Source organism: Littorina saxatilis, linkage group LG7 (genome assembly GCF_037325665.1).
Source record: "Littorina saxatilis isolate snail1 linkage group LG7, US_GU_Lsax_2.0, whole genome shotgun sequence".
In the NCBI taxonomy this organism is placed as follows: domain Eukaryota; kingdom Metazoa; phylum Mollusca; class Gastropoda; order Littorinimorpha; family Littorinidae; genus Littorina; species Littorina saxatilis.
This window is the reverse complement of record NC_090251.1, coordinates 57141655-57165654: the sequence shown is the minus strand read 5'-3', so window position 1 is coordinate 57165654 and position 24000 is coordinate 57141655. Positions and strand designations below refer to the sequence as shown.

The following is a 24000-nucleotide window of genomic DNA, read 5'->3' as shown; positions in this document are numbered from 1 at the left end:
GGGTTCGAACCCCGGCCGGGTCATTCCTAAGACTTTAAAATTGGCAATCTAGTGCCTGATCCGCCTGGCGTCTGGCATTATGGGGTTAGTGCTGGGACTGGTTGGTCCGGTGTCAGAATAATGTGACTGGGTGAGACATGAAGCCTGTGCTGCAACTTCTGTCTTGTGTGTGGCGCACGTTATATGTCAAAGCGGCACCGCCCTGATATGGCCCTCCGTGGTCGGCTGGGCGATTTGACTACTCTCTCTCTCTCTCTCTCTCTCTCTCTCTCTCTCTCTCTCTCTCTCTCTCTCTTTCTCTCTCAGCCCTAAATTCCTTCCCCTCAAAACCAATCTTGCATACAATACGGCTGTCTTTAAGTTTAAAATAGGTCATGGTGATGTACCCAAATATGTGCAACGTATCATACACACGTTACGAAGACGTATGGGTCTCAAAATTTATTCCCACCAATTCCTCGTATAAATCAAGCTTTGTCAGGATACTCTCTGTAGAACTCTTTACCAATTGAAATCAGCGATCCACATCTGTAAAACCTTTAAAGGCGGGTGCACACACACAACTTGGCGACGATATAAACTGCCCCCTGAAATCTAGTGTTTTTGAGTATTCTGATTATGTATGCAATGCTCTTAAGTTTTTCATTTTATATGTATGTTTAGTGAATCTGAGCCGTCGCGATATAACCTTGAATGGTTGAAAACGACGTTAAACACCAAATAAAGAAAGAAAGAAAGAAAGAAAGTGAATCTGAATGCGGACTTCCTCGAACCCCTCTCCCTCCTTCTTGAAACTAAACAGCCTGTTTTATGATCCCATTTAACGATGCATTGCTGCTATGTTTTTTTATTATTTTATTTTAGTTTTAGACTTGTCTGATGACATTATGTTAAAAGGACAGGTTGGAAGATCAGGCTAAGCCTAAAACCTTTATTCTTGTGTACTAAGTTCTGAGTTTGGTGTTCTCTCTCTCTCTCTCTCTCTCTCTCTCTCTCTCTCTCTCTCTCTCTCTCTCTCTCTCTCTCTCTCCCTCATCACCTCATATTTTGGTGATTTAGATGTTTCCGATAACCTCCCCCCCACCCCCCATCGGATACGCTGAGTTAATAGACGGTCTTGTATATTTGATTTTATCCCATGACCTGCCTCTGTGTCTCTGTTAGCTGAGGAGGTGATTATTCTGGATAATCCATCACAACCATATGGATAATCCATCACAACCGAGTCTCGATCTCACCTGTCATTGGTCATTGTCTTTGATCTCAGAGTACAATTGAATAACTTATAGAGGTCATCTGCATATTTATCGTTAACTGGGGGACTACTTTTACTTCAGCAAAACGATTGAGATATTCTGCGGTATAAAAGTCGAACTCACGTTTAGCTAACGATCTACATACATTTTAGCATTGAAGAAATAAAGAAAACAACAAAGAATACACATAATCTGCTGGGGTGAAAAGAGCTGAGTGAAGATTATGAGTTGGCCGAAGCGGCGAGAGAGAGAGAGAGAGAGAGAGAGAGAGAGAGAGAGAGAGAGAGAGAGAGAGAGAGAACTCAGAACTCAGAAAGTTTATTGTTTAGGCCAACTGACCCGTTACAACCGGTACATATAATCAAACATAACAGCCTCTCTCTCTCTCTCTCTCTCTCTCTCTCTCTCTCTCTCTCTCTCTCTCTCTCTCTCTCTCTCCCTCCCACTCTCACACACATACACACACACACTCTGACTTTCACTCCTTCTTTCACAAACACACACACACACACACACACACACACACACTGGTGCCTCATCAAATACATCCTCAACTACAACATACATCAAAGGACATAGTTGTAGAAAAACCAGCAGCTACGCAATGCACTCTTTTTGGCGAATCCCGCCTCTGACAACCGACTTGGGTCACCGACTGAAACCGGCCGGTAACTGCACAGTTTCAAATGCATTGAACTGCGCAATCTCTGTAATTCGTTTTCTTAAGCAGTATTGATGACTAAATACAAAAGCAGACGTTTAATGGCGCGTTTACCATAAAGACAAAAGGGGACTCGTTTCGCACATGAATTTGATGACACGATTTGCGGTCGCTGAAGGTTTGGCCAGCAGAAAACAGGCACGCGCAGAGTGTGTGTAAAAAAAGTGGTGTTTTTTTAATGAAAACGTCGAAGTAATGGGATAAAAAGCTTGCACACCTCGTCCTAAATATCGTGCATATTTTCCCTCGGGTAGATTTCCAGGTATTACCTCGCCAGGGGCTCGACGACCCTAGGAAAAGTATGCACAATATTTAGAACTCGGAGTGTGTAACCTTTATGTATTTGTAGAGCTATGCTGCAGTTATGCTAAAATCCTCGTCATTGATTCTCTGTTGTGCCTTGCTTATATACATGTGTATTTGTTTCCACTACGAGGTATGATCCAAACAAAATGATCAAATGTGATTTTTGCAGAGACCGTTTGGCGTATCTGACCCAAATTACAGCAGTCATTAGAACTACTTTTCACCGACATCGATGCAGAGTCACAAGTGTCTAAGCCAATCAGAAGAGGCCTTAAGGTGGCTTTATTTGGGGTTGCTTTTCAGCTCTGATTTGACGGCTTTTTTGTAGGTCCTGGGTGCAGTGAAACTTGTTGGCAAAACGTCTGATGTTCAAAGATGGTATTTTCAGCAATCTCAAGGGGTGTAATCAGGTCTGAAGAATGTGTGAGGCAAAAATGGGATCATTTGGTCTTTTAGGAATGGAGTTACGGCCCTTCTTTTGTGGAGACTGACATTTTCATGAAGAAAAAGGACAGTCTGGGTTTCGCAGTTTGGTCGCTGACTGACAAACTCGTGAATAAGTTTGGGTAAAACGGTTTCTGCATAGTATGTGACAATGACAGTGCTGTCAGTAGACATAATATCGACAGAAACGGGACCTTCGTGGTCGAAAAATACAGCGAATAGTCCTGTTTCTGCTTTGAAAACCTCGCTTACAAATTTGATGCATCTCGTCATTTTGGTATTGACACGCTTTGTTTCTGGCACTAAAGTAGAAGGAAACCAAAGTCTCATAATCAGTGATTACAGTAATAACAAATTTGGGTCTACTGGGTTCACAACGGTTGAGCAGATCGCGTGCGAGAGGACCCTAATGCTCCTTCCGTACCCTGTCAGCTAATGAGGCACCCATTTTTCGGCCAGCTTTTGAAGCGGAAGATCATTGAGTAGAACTCTCTGGATTGTTCCATATGAAAGTTGAAGTTTTGCTCTTTATACCCGCATGTACACTTTTTAATCTTAGTTCTTAAATTTTGACACAGCAGCTACATTATTCTCGTTTAAAGCTCTCTTCGGAAGTCTTTTTGACTTGTTAGAGTTATTCCCCTTTTTGTCAGTTTCAATTTCCCTTTTCTTTTTTCAGATTGTCGAATATGGAACAGCTTTGATTCATGTAACGTTTTTCAGTTTTGTAGACATTTTTGTTGTACCGTTACCCAAAAGTGACGTATTTTAAAACCTCGTCATTTATGACGTAGTAACCAAATGACGTTAACTTTTGGAGGTATACCAGTTAAATGTTTGGCCTTTCAAATGATATATTACTTTTTATGATCAGTGGCCTAAGACTTGTTTAATCGCGGTTTGATCATTTTGTTTGGATCATACCTCGTATTAGGCCCCCCCCCCCAAAAAAAAGGTCTGTTTACGGTAACATTGGGTGAAAAAATAGGGTCGGTAGGTCGGCCTTTTTTTTTCTCCATTTTTTATTATTTTATTTTTATTTTTTTTCTCCCCTCTCTATGATGTTTCACAGTTCATTTCTTCTCATCAATCCCTGTTTTTGCCCAACATAACTATAAACAGTACTTTGCGCTCAAACAGCAGACGACAGAAGGGAGGTAAGCTCAAACAGCTCTATTTTGGATGCGTTTTTTACATTTAGTCAAGTTTTGACTAAATGTTTTAACGTAGAGGGGGGAATCGAGACGAGGGTCGTGGTGTATGTGTGTCTGTCTGTGTGTCTGTCTGTGTGTGTGTGTGTGTAGAGCGATTCAGACTAAACTACTGGACCGATCTTTATGAAATTTGACATGAGAGTTCCTGGGTATGATTTCCCCAGACGTTTTTTTTCATTTTTTTGATAAATGTCTTTGATGACGTCATATCCGGCTTTTCGTGAAAGTTGAGGCGGCACTGTCACGCCTTCATTTTTCAACCAAATTGGTTGAAATTTTGGTCAAGTAATCTTCGACGAAGCCCGGACTTCGGTATTGCATTTAGGCTTGGTGGCTTAACAATTAATTGATGACTTTGGTCATTAAAAATCTGAAAATTGTAAAAAATTTTTTTTTTATAAAACGATCCAAATTTACGTTCATCTTATTCTCCATCATTTGCTGATTCCAAAAACATATAAATATGTTATATTTGGATTAACAACAAGCTCTGAAAATTAAATATATAAAAATTATTATCAAAATTTGTTTTTCGAAATCAATTTAAAAACACTTTCATCTTATTCCTTGTCGGTTCCTGATTCCAAAAACATATAGATATGATATGTTTGGATTAAAAACACGCTCAGAAAGTTAAAACGAAGAGAGGTACAGAAAAGCGTGCTATCCTTCTCAGCGCAACGAATACCCCGCTCTTCTTGTCAATTCCACTGGCACTGCCTTTGCCACGGGCGATGGAGTGACGATGCTACGAGTATACGGTCTTGCTGCGTTGCGTTGCGTTCAGTTTCATTCTGTGAGTTCGACAGCTACTTGACTAAATGTTGTATTTTCGCCTTACGCGACTTGTTTTTTTTTCAGACCATCCAAAAAAAAGATTAGGGTCGGGCCTAAAAACTAGGGTCGGTCGGGTTACCGTAAACAGACCTATTTTTTGTTGGCCTTATATAATTTTCGGTGTAAATGACTGTATCATTATCATTATCATCCTCATCATCATCCTCATCATTATCATCGTCATCATCATCTGAAACATGTGTATACTTGTGTTTGAATTTTAACTTCGATAGTATTTCTGTTTTAGTGTAAATTGGAAGTGTTTTGAGTTTTGTTTTGTAAGGTTGTCGTCCCACGGAGAGTTTGTAAGAAAAGGCGGTAAATCGTTATCCTTGTAAAATAAAGTTCAGTCTTGGTCTCAGCCTCTGTCTCTCTCGCTCTCTCTAGGCGTCAGCCTAAAATCTTCATCCTTGAGTAATAAAGTTCGTTCGTTCTCTCTCTCTCTCTCTCTCTCTCTCTCTCTCTCTCTCTCTCTCTCTCTCTCTCTCTCTCTCTCTCTCTCTTGTATATTTATGTACTAGAATGAATACCCGCTTCGCCGGGTAGCCGGCTTCGCCGGGAAGAAGTACTTAGAGCCGTACGCCGGCTTCGCCGGGTCCGAACAATGGACCCTCCCAGATTCGTGGAATGGGAACAGCACGAAAATGATTCAGTGGCCATAATGCCATTCCTGACCATATCGAGTCCCATCCTTGTCGACGAATGTAACCGTGTTAATCACCTTTGGAGGCGAACTCCACTCAAACAGGACTGAGCAAGTTATGGCTTCTCAAAGGAAGGCCAGTACATAAAATTACACAAAAGCCGCCAGACCACATCACAAACAGAACTGAACAATGCACAGGTGTTGCTTACATAGAGACACACACACTCACACACACACACACAAAAACACAGAGAAGCCGTATCTATAGAGAGATAGATGACAGTGTATTTTTCGCGTGGCTATAAATTGATTCGACCTTTGCACTTTTACAGTGAGGATAATTTACGGGTCCAATTTACGTTCTGTACACTGCGTTGACCTTCTAAAAATAGTAACAGTAACAGAACGCCGGGAATATCCGAAGACGCTCCTTGTCACACAAAAGTGCACCAAACGAAGGAAGGGAGGTAAACGCTGAAAACCTGGAGAAGATGAGAAGATAAGGAAGAGTTACTTATAATGGTGAAATGAACACAAAAACTAAAATCATGTCAGCGCTGCGCGCTGAGAGCACGTGTTGAAATATCTCATCGATGATATTGTGTCCGGGGTGTAGCTGAATACAGTGTCCAAATTTGAAAAAGATCCACCGAGAACTTTGGCTTTGGTGTGTCGGTATGGGGGCCCGGGTAGCTGAGGTGGAACCAAAATCGGTTCAGCGCTGCGCGCTGAGAGCACGTGTTGAAATATCGACCAGGTTGTGTCCTGTACCGGGTCAACCTGAATATGCCCACCAAATTTGAAGCAGATCCATCGAGAACTTTGGCCGTGCATCGCGCACAGACAGATACACAGATACACAGACACACAGACACAAGTCGTATATATATATATATTAGTACAAACAGTCTATAGGTCGACTTTTTGTCGACCTATAGATAATTTTCATTGAACTTTGTAGTTGGGTCGACCGAAAGTCGGTCGACCTATTGTTTTGGCCTCTCTGAACCTCGTTTCTGTCCCAGGACGCTTGATCCACTGCGCTAACGAGGAAACACATCGAGACGTCACTGGTAAAGAAGATGCAGATAAATCAGAATCAAACTGAATAAGAACAGTACCATTTTGTATTGCGGTCATTAGGGTGACTACTCTGATTTTCACCTTTATGTCAACATGACATTATCTTCAAATATATTTGGTTATGGGAGTGTTCTTTCCGTGAAATCCGAGCTGTTGTCTACTTTCAACAGTTTTAACACAAAACCACCAAAGTTGACTTTCTAACGTCTGCATGCATTTAGAATCAGTTGAAGCACCATGCGACAACGCTGAAAAGTTATATCTTGGCCTATTTTAAGAATGACGTCATTGACCTCACAATGAGGCGCACAGCTGAAAAATGGCGAAGCTGCATGATGACTCGATTGATGTGTTTCTGGGAGAGTGAGAGAAAGAAAGGTGAGTTGCAATGTGACACGAATGCTGAACTTGTTGTATGTGTTTGTTTACCACTTTCTTTTTTGTTTTACATGCCACTCAATGGGAAAATGCTTCCGCTTGGACATGAAAAGTAACTTTTGTTATCAATGCTATTTCGACCACGCAGGCGGCAGTGTTCGCCATCTTAGAAAATCTCGTCATCATGTTCATGGCCTGTGCTGAGGCCTTCAATCTTTACCAAATCATTCTAAGCTTGACCGTGATAAGGACACATATTGTTAGATTTCGTACAGTCGACGGGCGAACGAATGTTCTTTTGAAGCGGAGATATGATTATGAACGTTCGGACATTTTCAAACTGAAGTCATTCAGTGATTCAATTTGCTGCTGTTTTGGGTTCCACACACGCCAGTTGTGGATAGTTTTATGTGCAAACAATCAGAGGCTCGTATATTGTTCATTTGAGAATAAATTCATATGATAACGATCATAATATATAATATTATTATATATATGGTAATACAAAACAAATCTGTTGAATTTACCTAGCCTCGTGTACACATTTTTTTTACTTATCTGGAAGGAATACTGTTTGTGTTTCTTGCTTGTTAGAACTTAGAGGCACGCGTTAATAGACCCTATCGGTATTCCAAGCTCTCGTAATCTCTCGCAAACTTCAGAGCATAGCAAAGCATGTGGTACAGCGATCTCGTGCGAGTTGCACAATCCAAGGTTCGAAGTTCTCGCGATGTTCAAAGCATAACAAAGAGCGTGTCTCGCGAGAGCTGCTCAGATACCGAAAAGGTCTATTGAGGTCTAACGAATGACGTCTCACAACGTGCGTGGTCGTCCTTGGCGGTCAAGAAAGCCGCCGCGATCATTGCGCAGACAACACTTCTAAACCGACAATATTTTTTGTGCGCATCACGTGCTCCACATAAATCGGCCGGAAACGTGCGTGGTCGTCCTTGGCGGTCAAGAAAGCTGGCTCGCTGGGGTGTTCAGTTCTTTTTGGCTCACCTGAGTAATCAGTTAGTCTATGCATGGATTTAATGTACATCCATGGGCATGCAGTGTTACTGTTAGACTGTCCGGCATATCAAAAAACTTTAACGTTGGTTTTTTTTTGACATAATTTGATTTTGTCTTCGATAATGAGTGTAACGACAGAAAACGTTCATTAAATATGCTCATCAGAGCTCTGTTTTCAATAACCATCCAGCGCTATTTGTTCTAACCGTCACCTCTGGTTTAATCAACTTAAAATACATTTCAGAGCTTATACTAATACTAAGCATAATGTTGGGCTCAAAGTTAGCGGTGTGCTTTTACGTGGTAGTTAGTGATATTTGATATCTTTCGCTGTTATATAGTGTGAAGTACAAAGAAGTTAGGCATACAGTGACACTTTCAATCAGTTGTGCCACACATTGATAAAGATACATGCAACCTTATGAAAGAAACTATGCGCACCATAACAAATATGCCCAGGTTTATTGCTGTTATTAGTGTTAATGTGTTAAAGCATTCCCTGACTTGGCCAGCTATACCTAACATTTCGACCAAGCTGTTAGTGTTAAAGAACTGACTCAGGATATAAAAAGGGCAAAGCTCCACTTTTGATCAGCTTTAACTAAGCTTTGAGTTTGACAATCAAAATTATAATATTTACAATGGTTGCCCTTGAATGATGACTTTATAAATGATTTTTCTAGAGATTGACTGTCAACAGTTTTCCAATATGATGAAAAATGGTTTTCACTCAATGTTCACACAATGTTGACAGGTTGATATTTGTAGGTGTTACCTAAGTATTACATGCAGAAATATGTTCAATGATGTGTGTTTATCATTGTGAGTATGTGGAAAAGAACTTAACCTGTAATTTTTGATGACATGATGTGATGTGTTATGTTTGTGTTTAAGATTAATTCATTATAATATTTGAAATTATCCATCAGGCTAATTTGAAGCTGAGGAATATGGCGTTGGATCCTGGATACTTTGCTCACTATACCAGAGGGCAGTTCATGTTGCAGCTCTCTTTGTCAAACTTAAAGAAACATGGAAGCCTGACAACAAGCACAAGTTCTGGTAAGAAATTTACTCAGTTGATGTTCAGGGGATTTATTTTGAATACATGTATTTAGTTTTACTAGTACCAGCCATATATACAGGTTTGCAAGCTTAACTAAAGTCAAAGACCAGATCAGTGAATAGGATTCTTGTCGGTCATCGGTCACTTGACGCATAGAATTGTGAAATGACCGATTGATTTTTCAGTGAGCTGGTCATTGACTTTTCAATCAATCGATTGATTTTTCAGTGAGCTGGTCATTGACTTTTCAATCAATCTGTCATCGAAATAAGCGATGACCAAAACAATTTTCTAAATGATCTAGATGTTGAATTTATGCTCAGTCGGTCAATGACCGATACAGTACTAAAATCAACCTAATTATTGCCAGATGTTTTGAATCATTTGCAAACCAGGAAGATATATAATATGTATTCAAATCAATAGATGAGCGTTTTCAATCCTAGCTTTATACTACAGAACAACATTAACAGATCACACATTAAAATCCTTGAAACTCGACATGTAAAGATTCATGAAAAATAACGAACGATCATGTATAGTAACAACTAACATTAACAATATAAATATTTAGAGTATGTATCCGGCACGGTTGGCCTAGTGGTAAGGCGTCCGCCCCGTGATCGGGAGGTCGTGGGATCGAACCCCGGCCGGGTCATACCTAAGACTTTAAAATTGGCAATCTAGTGGCTGCTCCGCCTGGCGTCTGGCATTGTGGGGTTAGTGCTAGGACTGGTTGGTCCGGTGTCAGAATAATGTGACTGGGTGAGACATGGACTGGAGCCTGTGCTGCGACTTCTGTCTTGTGTGTGGCGCACGTTATATGTCAAAGCAGTACCGCCCTGATATGGCTCTTCGTGGTCGGCTGGGCGTTAAGCAAAACAAACAAACAAACAAACAAAAAAGAGTATGTATATGAGCGCTCAAACTCGAAAGAGCTTTACCCAACAAAACAATTCAGTCAGGGCGTTTTCTTCAAAAAGCATGAATGGATTACAAGGGCATCCTTATATTAGATACATAATATGGTCACTTGAAATCTACCAGATTAACTGAGAATTGTTTTTCTTCTCTGCTTGTTTACAAAGTTTAATCTTTTGAAAGTTGTTTTTAAATCACCATTGTAACCAGTTCAGTGTGCATTTTCTCTGTACAGATAAGTCCAGTATCTCCAGAATACTCACCACTCCTCTGACATTAGAGGTATGTCAGTGCTCTTTTCTTTTTGTCATTTTGTATTACTATTAGTGTCTACTTCCTTCTTCTTGTAGAATTGATTTGCTACTGACTATAGACAAATATGGTACATTACATTCCTTATTCTTCAATCAATCCTCAATATAGACATTGGTAGGTGGTCTGTGGTTTAAAGCCAGCTATGTTGATACCCCAGAGAAGTCTGTTACACCACCATTGCGCTTGTGTGCTTCAAGCTTGCGATATTAGTACATCCGTTTTTGTGTGTGTTGTGAAGGCTCTGTGGTTTACACCTATCAACATCGTTTGCTGTTACTGTTACTGTTAGTGGGTATTACAAAGAGGTTAGGCAGACAGGGACACTTGCAATCAGTTGTGCCACTTATTGATAAAGATGCATGCAGCCTTATGAAAGAAACTATGCGCACCATAACAAATATGCCCAGGTTTATTGTTCATTTGCTGTTATAGTTTTTATGGCCAGCTACCTAACATTTCGACAAAGCTTTTAAAGAACAAACTCAGGATATGATTATAACAAGGGCAAAGCTCCACCTTTGATCAGCTTTTAGCTTTGTTTGACAAACAAGATTTTTATATTTACAATGGTTGCCCTAATGATGACTTTACAATTGATTTTTGTAGAGATTGACTGTCAAAAGTTTTCCAATATGTTGTAAAATGGTTTCCACTCAATGTTGACAAGTGGACATGTGTAGGTGTTACTGTTACATGCAGAAATCTGTTCAATGATGTGTGTTTATGAGTGTGTGGAAAAGAACATAACCTGTAATTTTTGTTTCAGAATGAAAACTACTGCCCGGAGAATGAGACAGGAGCTTCTTCAATCTCAGTGGACTACCCTCTCCTTCAACCAAGCAACCAGAAGACTTTATATGATCAAGGTACATGATTTTCCTCCGCTCCTACTTGAAGTTGAACATTTCTGTTTTTGTTAGTTCTGCCTCTGATCTCTACAATATGCATGTCATGAGCAATGAACTGTTGTGTTGCTTGTTATCAGTAATATCACTCTTCTTCTTCTTGGTTTAAACAAAACTTTATTCAATTTTAATCATGACAAGAACAATGCATGGATGATTACATACTCAAGCATATAATGCTTATTTTAAGCAATCATAGTAATTACAAAACAAAGGTTAGCATGATGGCGGAATAAGTACATTAGCTCCTTTCAGGAAACGAAAAACAAAACAAAAGACAAAACAGATACACAAACAAGCAGAAAATGGGAAGGGGTTGGTGATACAGGAGGTGGGGAAAGGGCAGCTAGCTAGTAGCTAGCTTAAGGGAAAAAGAAGAAGAAGAAGAAGACTTGGAGCGCCAATATTTGAGGGGATTTTTTCAATTGTAATAAGTGCACATAAGACACTCGCACAAAGTTAATGCGTATTGTGATCAGAGGAAAAGTCACTACATTGCGCATAAATCGAGACATAATTGATAAGTCGGAAAACAACAAAAGAACATGAGAGAGGTTATGGGGAAAAATTTGTCAGGCAGCATGTTGCATGACAGTGTCTAATAAATGTAATGAGTGAAGTATAGAGGCTCATTTACGGAACCTGCCCGTCTGTCTAATATAGTCCTTCCGGATAAGTAGCCAGTGAAAATCTTCAAGTGTAGCAACCTCTGTTTACTTTTTCAAATGGCTTTTATAAGTACTTCAAATCTGTGTTATATGTTATTGGGATATCACACATCCTGAGGCGCCAAACGTGGCCGAGTGAAGTGGAGCTCCGCGAAAAGCTGTGGGGGACAGCGGCATCACTGCGGCTGACTGCGGGATTTGCACTCAACACTGGACTGGACATCTAGACGTATGGCCGGGAACGTAGAAGAAGAAGAAGATTGGGATATCATAATTATAAGCTTTCCAGCCCTGTTTGTCTCATTGCTAGTTTTCATTTAATTTGTTAACAGAGACCTACAGACCAGTCTTGAACCCAGCAGCAGAAAGCAGGTCAGAGGTATCATCGACTGCGATAGCAGACAGGTCCTCAGCAACATCAGCAGAAAGCAGATCAAATGTTGACAGCCTGCCCTTAGTAAGTGTTGATTTTGTTACTGATATACTGTAGTACCTGCAAAGTATACGGGTCTCGATGAACCCACTTTTTGTGCTGTTTTTCAAACAAACTTTGCAGGTAGGATTAGGTGCATATCAGCATATTGTGTGCCAAGCTTGGTTGACAAATATTTAGCGATTCATGATTTATTAGCGATTTTTCAGTACACAATCAGGGATGTTGCCATAAATTCATACCTATAGGACAAATGCCCTGAGCTCTTCGGCATCAATAGGACATTTGACTGCTTTCAGACATTTCAATAGGACATTATAATTGTGTACAAAACACAAAATTATCATGTGCAAACACACATATCAGTACATGCACCAACATTGTGTGCAGGACACACACAAAAGAGAAACAAACTAAAAAACGACCAAAAACTTCAGCACTATCACGGAAAGAATATCAAATATCGTGCTGTCCGAAGGAATGGAGTTTTTATCGGACCATGACCGCGCTCAGTTGAAAACGATAGGACATCTGACCGCAATGCGTTTATGTGAATCGGACATTTGAGCCTTGTAATCGGTCTATGTCCGATGTCCGACGCCTAACCACATCCCTGCACAATATGCTGATATGCACCTAAACCTACCTGCAAAGTTTGGTCGAAATATACCGGTCTCGATGAACCCACTTTTTGTGCTGTTTTTCAACCAAACTTTGCAGGTAGGGTTAGGTGCATACAGGCATGAGCAAGATCGGTCGCCCACTTGCCACAGGCGACCAGAAATGAGTGTGGGCGAGTAGAAAGTTTTATAATGATCGCCCGCTTGGCGAGTGTAAATTTTGGGTCTGTGGTATCAATTTCCAAGCGACGATTGTCTGTTGTGAAGCACGTTGTCGTCTACGATTGCTAAAATTAGATGTGATCGGAGCTCCAGTTCCAGGAAATTCTCTTTAGTGACCAATCAGAATGACCTTATGATTTCAGGGTTATCAGGACTTTTTGTTGACGCGATTTTAACCAATCAGTATTGTCGACGCAGCATGTGTGTCTCAGAAGCCTAGGCAGATCTGAAGCTGTAAACATGTAGAAATACTTGGACAACTAGCCAAACCAGAGGGAACGGAGTCCGAGAGATTAAAAAGTATGACTCCGGACAGAGGAAGCGTTCCTTCCAGGCAGACTACACGAAAATGTCATGTTGTGTACAGTACTGCTTGCAAAAAGCATGCCGCTTCTGAGAAGGACAGAAAGGGGCCATTCGTTGTTGGTACGGACAAATTAAGCTAGAAAACATACGTGCTCACGAAACATCAAAGTCTCACCAACAAAACACCAAAAAATGGGTAAACTCAAACAAAAAGGTTGAAGACACCGAGGGGGGGACACGCTATGCACCAGCTAATTTAAAGCATAGCGTGCTCATGTCGCTCAACTAATGCGATCTGTACAGGCGCTTGCAAAGACCTGCTCGCCTTTCACCACGTTTGAATGGATAGAATCGTTTTGTTGTTTGGAAACTCATTTTTGTGGGCAAATGAAATTGTTTGTGGGCTAGTCAATTTTGAATTTCACTATCCCACAAGGCGAGTGAAAATTCTGGAACTTGCTCATGCCTGTGCATATCAGCAGATTGTGTGCCAAGTTTGGTTGACAAATATTTAACGATTCATGATTTATTAGCGATTTCTCGGTTTCAATTCCCCTCATTTTGGTTGTATACAGCATGCGTGGTTTCACAAAATGCCGTCTGTGTCTATCACTGTGTGCAGCTGGCTGCTATACGTTAAGCGGAGCTAACGTCCAATTACCAGCGGATGGCTTTAAACTGTCCTGGCGTTGCGTTGCTGACTTGTTCTAGTCTGCTGTTGTTCTTGGGAAGAAGGAGAATTCATACTCATTTCTCTCTCATTTCTCATTACTTTATTGTCCCATCGCTGGGAAATTCGGGTCGCTTCCTCCCAGTGGAAAGCTAGCAGCAACGGAGTCCAATTACCAGCGGATGGCTTTAAACTGTCCTGGCGTTGCGTTGCTGACTTGTTCTAGTCTGCTGTTGTTCTTGGGAAGAAGGAGAATTCATACTCATTTCTCTCTCATTTCTCATTACTTTATTGTCCCATCGCTGGGAAATTCGGGTCGCTTCCTCCCAGTGGAAAGCTAGCAGCAACGGAGTCGCGCTACCCAGGTGTCTGCGTGTTTGGGTGTATTCAGCCACCTGCACTTATGGCAGAATGACCAAGGTCTTTTATGTGCCATTGTGATGACACGGGGGTGGGACATGGCTTCTGTCTCTGGGTCTGCACATAAAGTTGACCCGTGTCCGTCCCGGCCCGAATTCGAACCTGCGACCTTTCGATCACAAGTCCAGTGCTCTACCAACTGAGCTACCAACCGAGCTACTGGGCGGTTTGAGCTGTTGTTAGTTGCGGCTGGCTGCTATACGTTAAGCTCGGCTAACATCCAATTACGAGCAGACTGTGCTATACACGGTGACGCAGTGTCCCCTCGGACATCCTTGTCTAGGTTTAAAAAAAAAAAAGTTAAAGCACCTTACAACAAAGTGTCATGAAATCTTATGTCCATGCAAAAGTTAGGCTGAAACCTGTACAATGATATTGTTTATGAGTATGTAAAAAGAACAAAACCTGGATATTTTGTTTCAGGACGAAGACTACTGTCCTGACACTGAGAGTGAGGCGGGAGCTTCTTCAATCTCTGGATTATCCTCTCCTTAAACCAAGGACACGGAGGACTTTATATGATCAAAGTACATGATTTTCCTCTGCTCTTACTTGAACCTTTCTGTTTTTGTTATTTTACCGTCAAATGTTTTGCTTTATGTGGTCTGAATGCCACTTTTCTGTTACATAGTGAACTAGAAAATACAGGGAAACCTTGAGGCTAAGAGACTAAAGTGCATCTGTAAGACTAAGACGAGTATATTATGGTTGAACAAGTGGGAGAGCCTCTTAAAGATAAGAAATAGACAAATTTCAAAGCCTGAGTTACAGAATCTTTTTGATGGTTGTATTCAAAAGGTTTGACTGTACCTAACTGACTCTGCACTTGGATCTCTTGAGGTTAAGTTTCTTTAAATTCGAATCAATGTTAAATTCAAAATAAGCAGGGGAAAAGTTCTTGTGAGCAGAAATTTTGTTTCAATATCAGGCGTGCACAAGATCGGTCACCCTTGTTGCCCTAGGCAAATAAAAATTAGTGTGGGCGAACAAAATTGAGAATGTGATCGCCCGCAGGGCGGGTGTAAAATTTACGCTCAAGAAACTTCTTCTTCTTCTTCTTCTTCCTCCTTCCTCCTTCCTCCTTCCTCCTTCTCCTTCTCCTTCTCCTTCTCCTCCTTCTTCTTCTTCTTCTTCTTCTTCTTCTTCTTCTTCTTCCTGTGCTTGAGCTCCCAGGGCCATCCCTTTTTGCGAATGAGAATTTTGCGTTTATGGCCGTTTGTTTATTATACCCTGCCACATGGGCAGCCATACTTCGAGAGATTAAGAGAATGGTATTTAATGTGGAGTTACGAGATAAGAAAAGCCGAATGCGAAAGTTTGTGTCAGTCGGCAACTGAGCTCACACAGGCACACAAAAACGGCTTTTCCGTTTTACTCCCCTGTTTGTACTACATGTACATCTTTTGACTTTGGGCATTTTGTGGTGTTTAGGGACAGAAAATAATTGGTTTAGTCGTGTTTCATCGAGAAGTTAGCAGAAAAGGGTATGCTATCAACATTTGTAAAGCTGAAAAACATTCCCGAGAAGAATTTCAAGATGTCAGTGTATGCTGTTGTCGATTGAAACATCGCCGCGTGGTACAGATGGGTAAACCGGAACCATGCGTCTTTGTTATTGCCAATATGCTTTTGGATATTGGCAAAAATGGCCGACTTTCGTAGCATTATGCTTTGATGATCGGAAAAGGGATGTGTGAGACCATCCAATCACAGCCCCCGAATTCCCCCACGTGTCCATCAGAATAGCTATATAGATAGATTACAGGGCTTGAAGGCAGAAAAAAGTGCGGATAAAAAACAAGACAAGAGACAGAAGATAAGAAGCTAAGAGAAAGGATAGTGGGAACATTGTTGCCCTGTATTGCCAGCCAGGGGGTAGCCTATTTCAATCCGCGGGCTACCCTCGCGGTTAACTCTTCATTGTTGTGTGGTAACCTGAGTTGTGTGGGCAAGTCAAATTGTTACTGTTGTCAACTTAGTGGGCTAGTCATTTTTGACTCACATGCGAAGCAAAAGTGAGTCTATGTACTCACCCGAGTCGTCCGTCCGTCCGTCCGTCCGTCCGTCCGTCCGGACGTCCGTCCGTCCGGAAAACTTTAACGTTGGATATTTCTTGGACACTATTCAGTCTATCAGTACCAAATTTGGCAAGATGGTGTATGATGACAAGGCCCCAAAAAACATACATAGCATCTTGACCTTGCTTCAAGGTCAAGGTCGCAGGGGCCATAAATGTTGCCTAAAAAACAGCTATTTTTCACATTTTTCCCATTTTCTCTGAAGTTTTTGAGATTCAATACCTCACCTATATATGATATATAGGGCAAAGTAAGCCCCATCTTTTGATACCAGTTTGGTTTACCTTGCTTCAAGGTCAAGGTCACAGGAGCTCTTCAAAGTTGGATTGTATACATATTTTGAAGTGACCTTGACCCTGAACTATGGAAGATAACTGTTTCAAACTTAAAAATTATGTGGGGCACATGTTATGCTTTCATCATGAGACACATTTGGTCACATATGATCAAGGTCAAGGTCACTTTGACCCTTATGAAATGTGACCAAAATAAGGTAGTGAACCACTAAAAGTGACCATATCTCATGGTAGAAAGAGCCAATAAGCACCATTGTACTTCCTGTGTCTTGAATTAACAGCTTTGTGTTGCGTGACCTTGGATGACCTTGACCTTGGGTCAAGGTCACATGTATTTTGGTAGGAAAAATGTGTAAAGCATGTGAGTCGTATGGGCTTTGCCCTTCTTGTTTTAAATTCAGTAGCCCACATTGTGACATACAATTTAGAAACTTCCTCATGCCTGAATATAGCCAAAATTTCAATATATAGCCTTTATTTTTTTATCAAATACTAAGAAGAGCTTTTGTTAGGGCCTAGCGGTGATTTGAATATAGTCGGGAATTAATTCAATATAACGTTGTGTCAATACAACAGTGCTTCTCTGTATGTTAAATTACAATGCAATAAACTGCTGCTTCTGATTTTATTGCTAATAAACAGGCTGAATTTTTACCTAATATGAAGAAAGTTTCTAAGTTTACAAGATGGGTGTCATGAGCAATGCACTGCTTTTATAAGTACTCCAAATCTGTGTTATATTTTATTGGAAAAACAAGCTTTCCAGCCCTCTTTATCTTATTGCTAAAGTTCTCATTTAATTTGTTAACAGTGACCCACAGACCAGCTTCGTACCCAGCAGCAGAAAAAAGGTCAGAAGGACTGAAATAGGAGACAGGTCCTCATCAACAGCAGCAGAAAGCAGTTCATCATTGTCAGCAGTTTTAGTCAAGCAGTATGTAAGACATGTTGAGTCCTTTGTACTGGAAACTTGCATTTTCCCAGTAAGGTTATATATTGTACTGCGTTGCAGGCCCCTGGGGCAATTTTTGATTAGTGCTTTTGTGAACAAGAAACAGTTAACAAGTGGCTCTATCCCATCCCCCCCTCCCGCAGTGGGGCACTGCGGTTATGAAATTAAAAGCCCCTCCTGTTTTTGGAACCGCAGGAGCTTTCTAGTTTGCTGTTAGGTAGATTTTTGGTTCCTCTTTCCTGTCATGCTCTCTTTTTCTTCATGAATTCTTTTCCTTTTTCTGCCTTCTTGCTCATTCACCTGTATTTTTTCCAAAAATCTCTTCTCTTGCCGCTTGTCTCGCGATTCATGTATAGTTTAATCTGTTAGTGTTCTGATGTAAGTCCAGCAGTAGATAGGTTAAGCCTATTTTAACATACTGGAAACTGGTAATCTTCCAGTAGGTATTAATTTAGTTTTACTAAAGCCTGCTGGGACACAAGTAATGGGTTAGTGCATTTGTAAACAGGAATCGCTTGACAAGTGGCCCCCTTCATCCCCCCTTCCTCGTCCTGATATGGCTCTGCGTAGTCGGCTGGACGTTAAGCAACAAATAAACAAACAAACAAACCTATTGTTGCATCCAGTTGAGAAAGACTATTGACCAAGTGGCTGTTAGTTTGCTCTGTTTTAAACAAGGTTAGTGTGTCCTATTATTGCATCCAGTTGAGAAAGACTATTGACCAAGTGGCTGTTAGTTTGCTCTGTTTTAAACAAGGTTAGTGTGTCCTATTGTTGCATCCAGTTGAGACAGACTATTGACCAAGTGGCTGTTAGTTTGCTCTGTTTTAAACAAGGTTAGTGTGTCCTATTGTTGCATCCAGTTGAGAAAGACTATTGACCAAGTGGTTAGTGTGTCCTATTGTTGCATCCAGTTGAGAAAGACTATTGACCAAGTGGCTGTTAGTTTGCTCTGTTTTAAACAAGGTTAGTGTGTCCTATTGTTGCATCCAGTTGAGACAGACTATTGACCAAGTGGCTGTTAGTTTGCTCTGTTTTAAACAAGGTTAGTGTGTCCTATTGTTGCATCCAGTTGAGACAGACTATTGACCAAGTGGTTAGTGTGTCCTATTGTTGCATCCAGTTGAGAAAGACTATTGACCAAGTGGCTGTTAGTTTGCTCTGTTTTAAACAAGGTTAGTGTGTCCTATTGTTGCATCCAGTTGAGACAGACTATTGACCAAGTGGTTAGTGTGTCCTATTGTTGCATCCAGTTGAGAAAGACTATTGACCAAGTGGCTGTTAGTTTGCTCTGTTTTAAAGGTGTATGTCAAAAAAATTCTGAAATTTCTATTTCATCATTGCATTGTTTTCTTAATTTAAAAAAAAAACACTTTTCAAACAATAACCATCTTTCTATCTGAAACAACACTGCCATGATAGTCTTTTAAAACAATCTTGTATTATCCCATAGGCTAGGCTACCTAAGTTCCTCTGCGACATGTTTAGTTTTAAGCCGGCAGAGCCCGTTATTTAAAGGATTTGGGCACGCTGAATTCATAAATATAATTGATGTTGTCATCACAACAGGAAAATGCCTATTATGCAAGTTAGACTGCTTTTCAAACGCCATTTTGAATATTTAATTTTACAACTCGAACGAGAGGCATATGTAAGATAAGCAGATAACAGAAATGGAACCAGCATGGTCAAATCACCTAAGAGCAACCAAATTAGTAGAAAATATAATTAATTACGAGGCTTTTTGACTGAAAGCTACTTTCCCTAGGTTAAACTCTCTCCTATCACCCCCAGACCAGTCCCCCCCCCCCCCCCCCAGGCCAGTTGTTAAGTGTTTCTTGTATAGAATATAGTCCATGTTTGAAAAGATTTTAGTCAAGCAGTATGTAAGACATGTTAAGTCCTTTGTAGTGGAAACTTGCATTCTCCCAGTAAGGTCATATATTGTACTACGTTGCAAGCCCCTGGAGCAATTTTTTGATTGGTGCTTTAGTGAACAAGAAACAATTAACAAGTGGCTCTATCCCATCTCCCCCACTTTCCCCATCGCGATATAACCTTCGTGGTTGAAAACGACGTTAAACACCAAATAAAGTAAAGATTGAAGGATCATGAACATGCTGCTACTGGTGATGTGATGTAGTGATGATGTGGGGGTAGCTTAATTCGATTTTTTCTTTATTGAATAACTATGCAAACAATTGTGTACATGTTATCATAATTTCATTGCATTGTTTGCAGTGCAGGTATTCCTTACTGATTTTGTTCTTTTCTCATAACATTGTTTACTGTTGATACCTTAAAACGAAGTGAGTTAATTTTCATTTTTCCATGATCAAGGCTTTTATGAACAAAGGCGTTATGATGTCGTGCTATCAGTTAAGGTGGCAGACCAGGGCAGAAAAACCTGGTGCTGATATGTGTCAGCCAGGATCTACAATGGTTTGGTCCATACTCATTGAGGTTTCCTTTCAAAAATTTTAACATGGAATTTGTTTCCAAAGTAACTTAATGTAAATTATTTTATATATGGTGCCAAGAAAATCAGTCGGATAATGGAGGTGGTCGTTATGGGAGGTTTCACTGTATTCAACTCGGTGATCTGATCACGAGAGTAATCACAATCAACAGTATGCAGATATGTGGTGGAAAGGGTGGATTAAGAATAAGGTTTTGTTACCACACATGAGGTAAACTTGAAGGACATGACAAAGTTTAAAATCACAGTACAGTAGTGTTGTCATAAAATGTGAAAATTTTTCAGATACATGTATTTGAACCCTCAAATGCTTTTGCAAGTCGTCCGGTATCAAAGCAGCGGCCTCTTCTGTCGACAAAAAAGCGTTGCGACTGGACACCGCCATCTTGGCAACTCAGAAACGAGATCGGCAGTTTTGCTTACGTAACCGTGGCAATGGTCTTTGGTGGTCTGAGAATGTGTACTCTCTACTACATGATAGATACCCTTTCACTTTCAGTAGCTTCCCCTGTAGAATCACTGCAGAAATGTCTTACCCTAAGTTTGGTCTTTTTCTTATGAGTGCGACATTTATGTTAAAATGTCTTGCACTTCTTTGGTTTGAAGAATGTCAGCCAGGTATGGTTTCCCTAATGTTCTCTTTCCAAATGATGTGGTTAGGTTGTGATAAAGAAATCAGAATTTTAAATCTTGACATGCAAACTTATTCGGACTCATTTCGTATCAAAAAGGTTAGTCACTTGCGCTGTTGCTCTGTTTGCTGAGTGTGTGCAAGGGCTCTCTGTTACTGTTAGATGCAAAGTCATGTAAATGATGCTGTTGATCATTTTGCCAAGGTCACAAAAAAGACTAACATGGTCCCAGATACGCATCAAAATTAGTTTGAAACTATTTTATTTTCAAGAGAAAGGGTCTTGTTTGATTAATATATGATTTGTATTATTCAAATGAATTATGTCACCCTTGGAGAAACTATACACAATAGAAAGCAATGATTCCTGAAAATGGCTTTTCTGTTTTCCTTAGATTCCTGAATTCAAAACCAATTAAGAGTATGAAAACACTTTTTAGACCGATTAATTGCTCTGTACCTCTTGCTTTTTGACATTTGTAGGGGACCTGTGTTTCTGGTTTACTATATGTCAAGGTTCCAACAGGGTCCCTTGATCCCTAAATGAATAATTGGGTGTCTTCAGTTCAAAGGCAACTATGTGTTTGCCTTTTGATGTGTTGTTTTATTTTCATCATTATTGATCTCATGTGCCATATGATTCTTATAAGGTGAGAAGTTGAGCTAAATTGGCTTTTCATCACCCCCCCCCCCCCCCCCCCCCCCCCCCATTTTTGTTTACCATACAATAACGCAGAATGTTTTTTGCCATGTACAGGTGCTAATAAGATACAGGGATTTTACATTTTGTTTTTGTTTCATCAGAATATCAAGAAGGTGCCAAATTTATGGACTTGATTATGTATGATTTAAACTTGACTCTGGTGTATCATACGTTAAACCTTTTGAAACTATTCTTCTTTCTTCTTGTTCTCAGTTTTCTTATCAGCATTTGCTTGTTTCTTATCTTTTGAAACTGGTCTTTAGTGTTTCATGAATAAAGTTCTAAAACATTTTCAAGGATTCTTGGTGTTTCTTTCAATAAAGATTTTTCATTTTTGTGTGGATGTGACACAGGTAAAAATTAATTAGTTTATGACTGAGTTATCTTTAATATTCAATTTATACATTACATGTAATTGTTTTCATTTGATTTTATCATAATGCTTTTGTGCTCATTTTGATGCAGTCAACAAACTTCATACCATCATTTTTTCTTTGTCACATCCTTATCAACCGATTTGACCATTGCAAATCTATGTCTGTAAAAAACCGGCACGGTTGGCCTAGTAGTAAGGCGTCCGCCCCGTGATCGGGAGGTCGTGGGTTCGAACCCCGGCCGGGTCATACCTAAGACTTTAAAATTGGCAATCTAGTGGCTGCTCCGCCTGGCGTCTGGCATTATGGGGTTAGTGCTAGGACTGGTTGGTCCGGTGTCAGAATAATGTGACTGGGAGAGACATGAAGCCTAGTGTGCTGCGACTTCTGTCTTGTGTGTGGCGCACGTTATATGTCAAAGCAGCACCGCCCTGATATGGCCCTTCGTGGTCGGCTGGGCGTTAAGCAAACAAACAAACAAAATGTCTGCACAAAAAATGTTGCACTGACACATTGTTTGTTTTCTGCAGCGTAAGAAAACGCTTCATAGGTACATCACTTGTCGCTGGAGGGGAAAACATCTTGACAGTTTTGGGAAGATTTACATTATTATAACCACCAACAGGTTTCACACATTTTCATATTCAACTCTTTCATACATGACATCCACCTATACACTGGGCTTGGCTTGGGTTTTGTCAACTGTAGGTCCATTGACTGACTTAGCCATGAATCAATCGGTCATTTTGCATACCAATCAGTATGTCAACAACAAAACTTTAAATGTGAACATCGGTTGTCTGCAAACTGAAAAATATGGCTTTGAAGTTAAGATAAAACTTATTACCCAATAACGATACTTCATTTGAATATTTTTCTCTGAAATTTCATACATCGTAAACAAAAGCTAACTGACTGCTGCATGTCAATCGGTCCATTGACAGACTAAGATGCGTATGTATCGGGTCTTTTCTGAATTTAACTATGCAGATGACCGACGCCCAAACCATACCCTGTTCATATAACAGATGAATCCCTGATTCCAGTTTGCACAGTTAAACAAATTAGGCAAAAATATTGCTATCAAGCTCATGCATTTGTTATTTTGTTTCTTTATAAGTATGAAGAAGGGTCACTACACACATCAGGTCAGATTTTTACACACACTGCTGCAAGAAAGCTATATTATCTTCTTGTCTTGTTTCTGAGAATTTAATTATTAAGAGCCTCATGAAGAGACCTACGCAGTAGCTAATTAACCATATACAGAAATGACGACTATGCTTTTATTATTATTATTAATTTCCATTATTCCATTTTCAACAACACAAAATGTTGGAAAGAGACTGCAAGGTACAGCACAGCACACAAAACCAGATGACCCCAGACATTTCTCAAATATTCAACTTAAAAAGGCAGTTTATGTAGCTTGCATGTCTGGATGCAAAGTCCCCCATAAGTGTAAGGGAAGGTATAAACAACTTAAAACATATATATATATTATACTTAGGTAAACCTAGTGTAGTTTTACTACCCTCTGGATAAATATTAAAGAGTGCGTATATGTCAACCTATTGATGATTTTGTTCGTTGAAAAAATTGACCTAAAGGGTAGTTTTACGGCATTCGTTCAATAGGTCGACCACCAAAAATGTGTATATCTTGTACTATGGTTTCAATGAAATTGACATGTTGCCACATTAAAGAGCTATTTTCATTTATGATATTCACTTATTAACATCCTCATAATAATTCAGCTAAGGCATATAGCCATGGTTGACCTAATGAAGATTTTTAAAACGGTTAACCTAAGTGCGGATTTGTAGATATATATATAAGTTGACCTAAAGGGTATTTTTTCGGCAGTCGTCTTAATGATGTACTTTTACATAATTTCAGTAGGTCGACCACCAAAAATGTGTATATCTTGTACTATGGTTTCAATGAAATTGACATGTTGCCACATTAAAGAGCTATTTTCATTTATGATATTCACTTATTAACATCCTCATAATAATTCAGCTAAGGCATATAGCCATGGT

At 40.1% G+C, this 24000-nt stretch overlaps 4 long non-coding RNA genes across 4 annotated transcripts in view; 2 read left to right on the top strand and 2 right to left on the bottom strand.

Moving 5' to 3' along the window:
* The window catches only part of LOC138971888 (uncharacterized), a 133032-nt gene that overhangs the window by 37187 nt on the left and 71845 nt on the right, over positions 1–24000 (bottom strand). The gene's annotated exons all lie outside the window — the stretch shown is intronic.
* The window catches only part of LOC138971886 (uncharacterized), a 32621-nt gene that overhangs the window by 4999 nt on the left and 3622 nt on the right, over positions 1–24000 (bottom strand). The gene's annotated exons all lie outside the window — the stretch shown is intronic.
* On the top strand, positions 5961–10157 carry LOC138971887 (uncharacterized). Its single transcript, XR_011457415.1, has 3 exons — positions 5961–6885; positions 8829–8961; positions 10122–10157. It is a non-coding gene; the product is annotated as an uncharacterized lncRNA (long non-coding RNA).
* LOC138971872 (uncharacterized) lies at positions 10966–21875 on the top strand. Its single transcript, XR_011457407.1, has 4 exons — positions 10966–11067; positions 12107–12231; positions 14869–14972; positions 17631–21875. It is a non-coding gene; the product is annotated as an uncharacterized lncRNA (long non-coding RNA).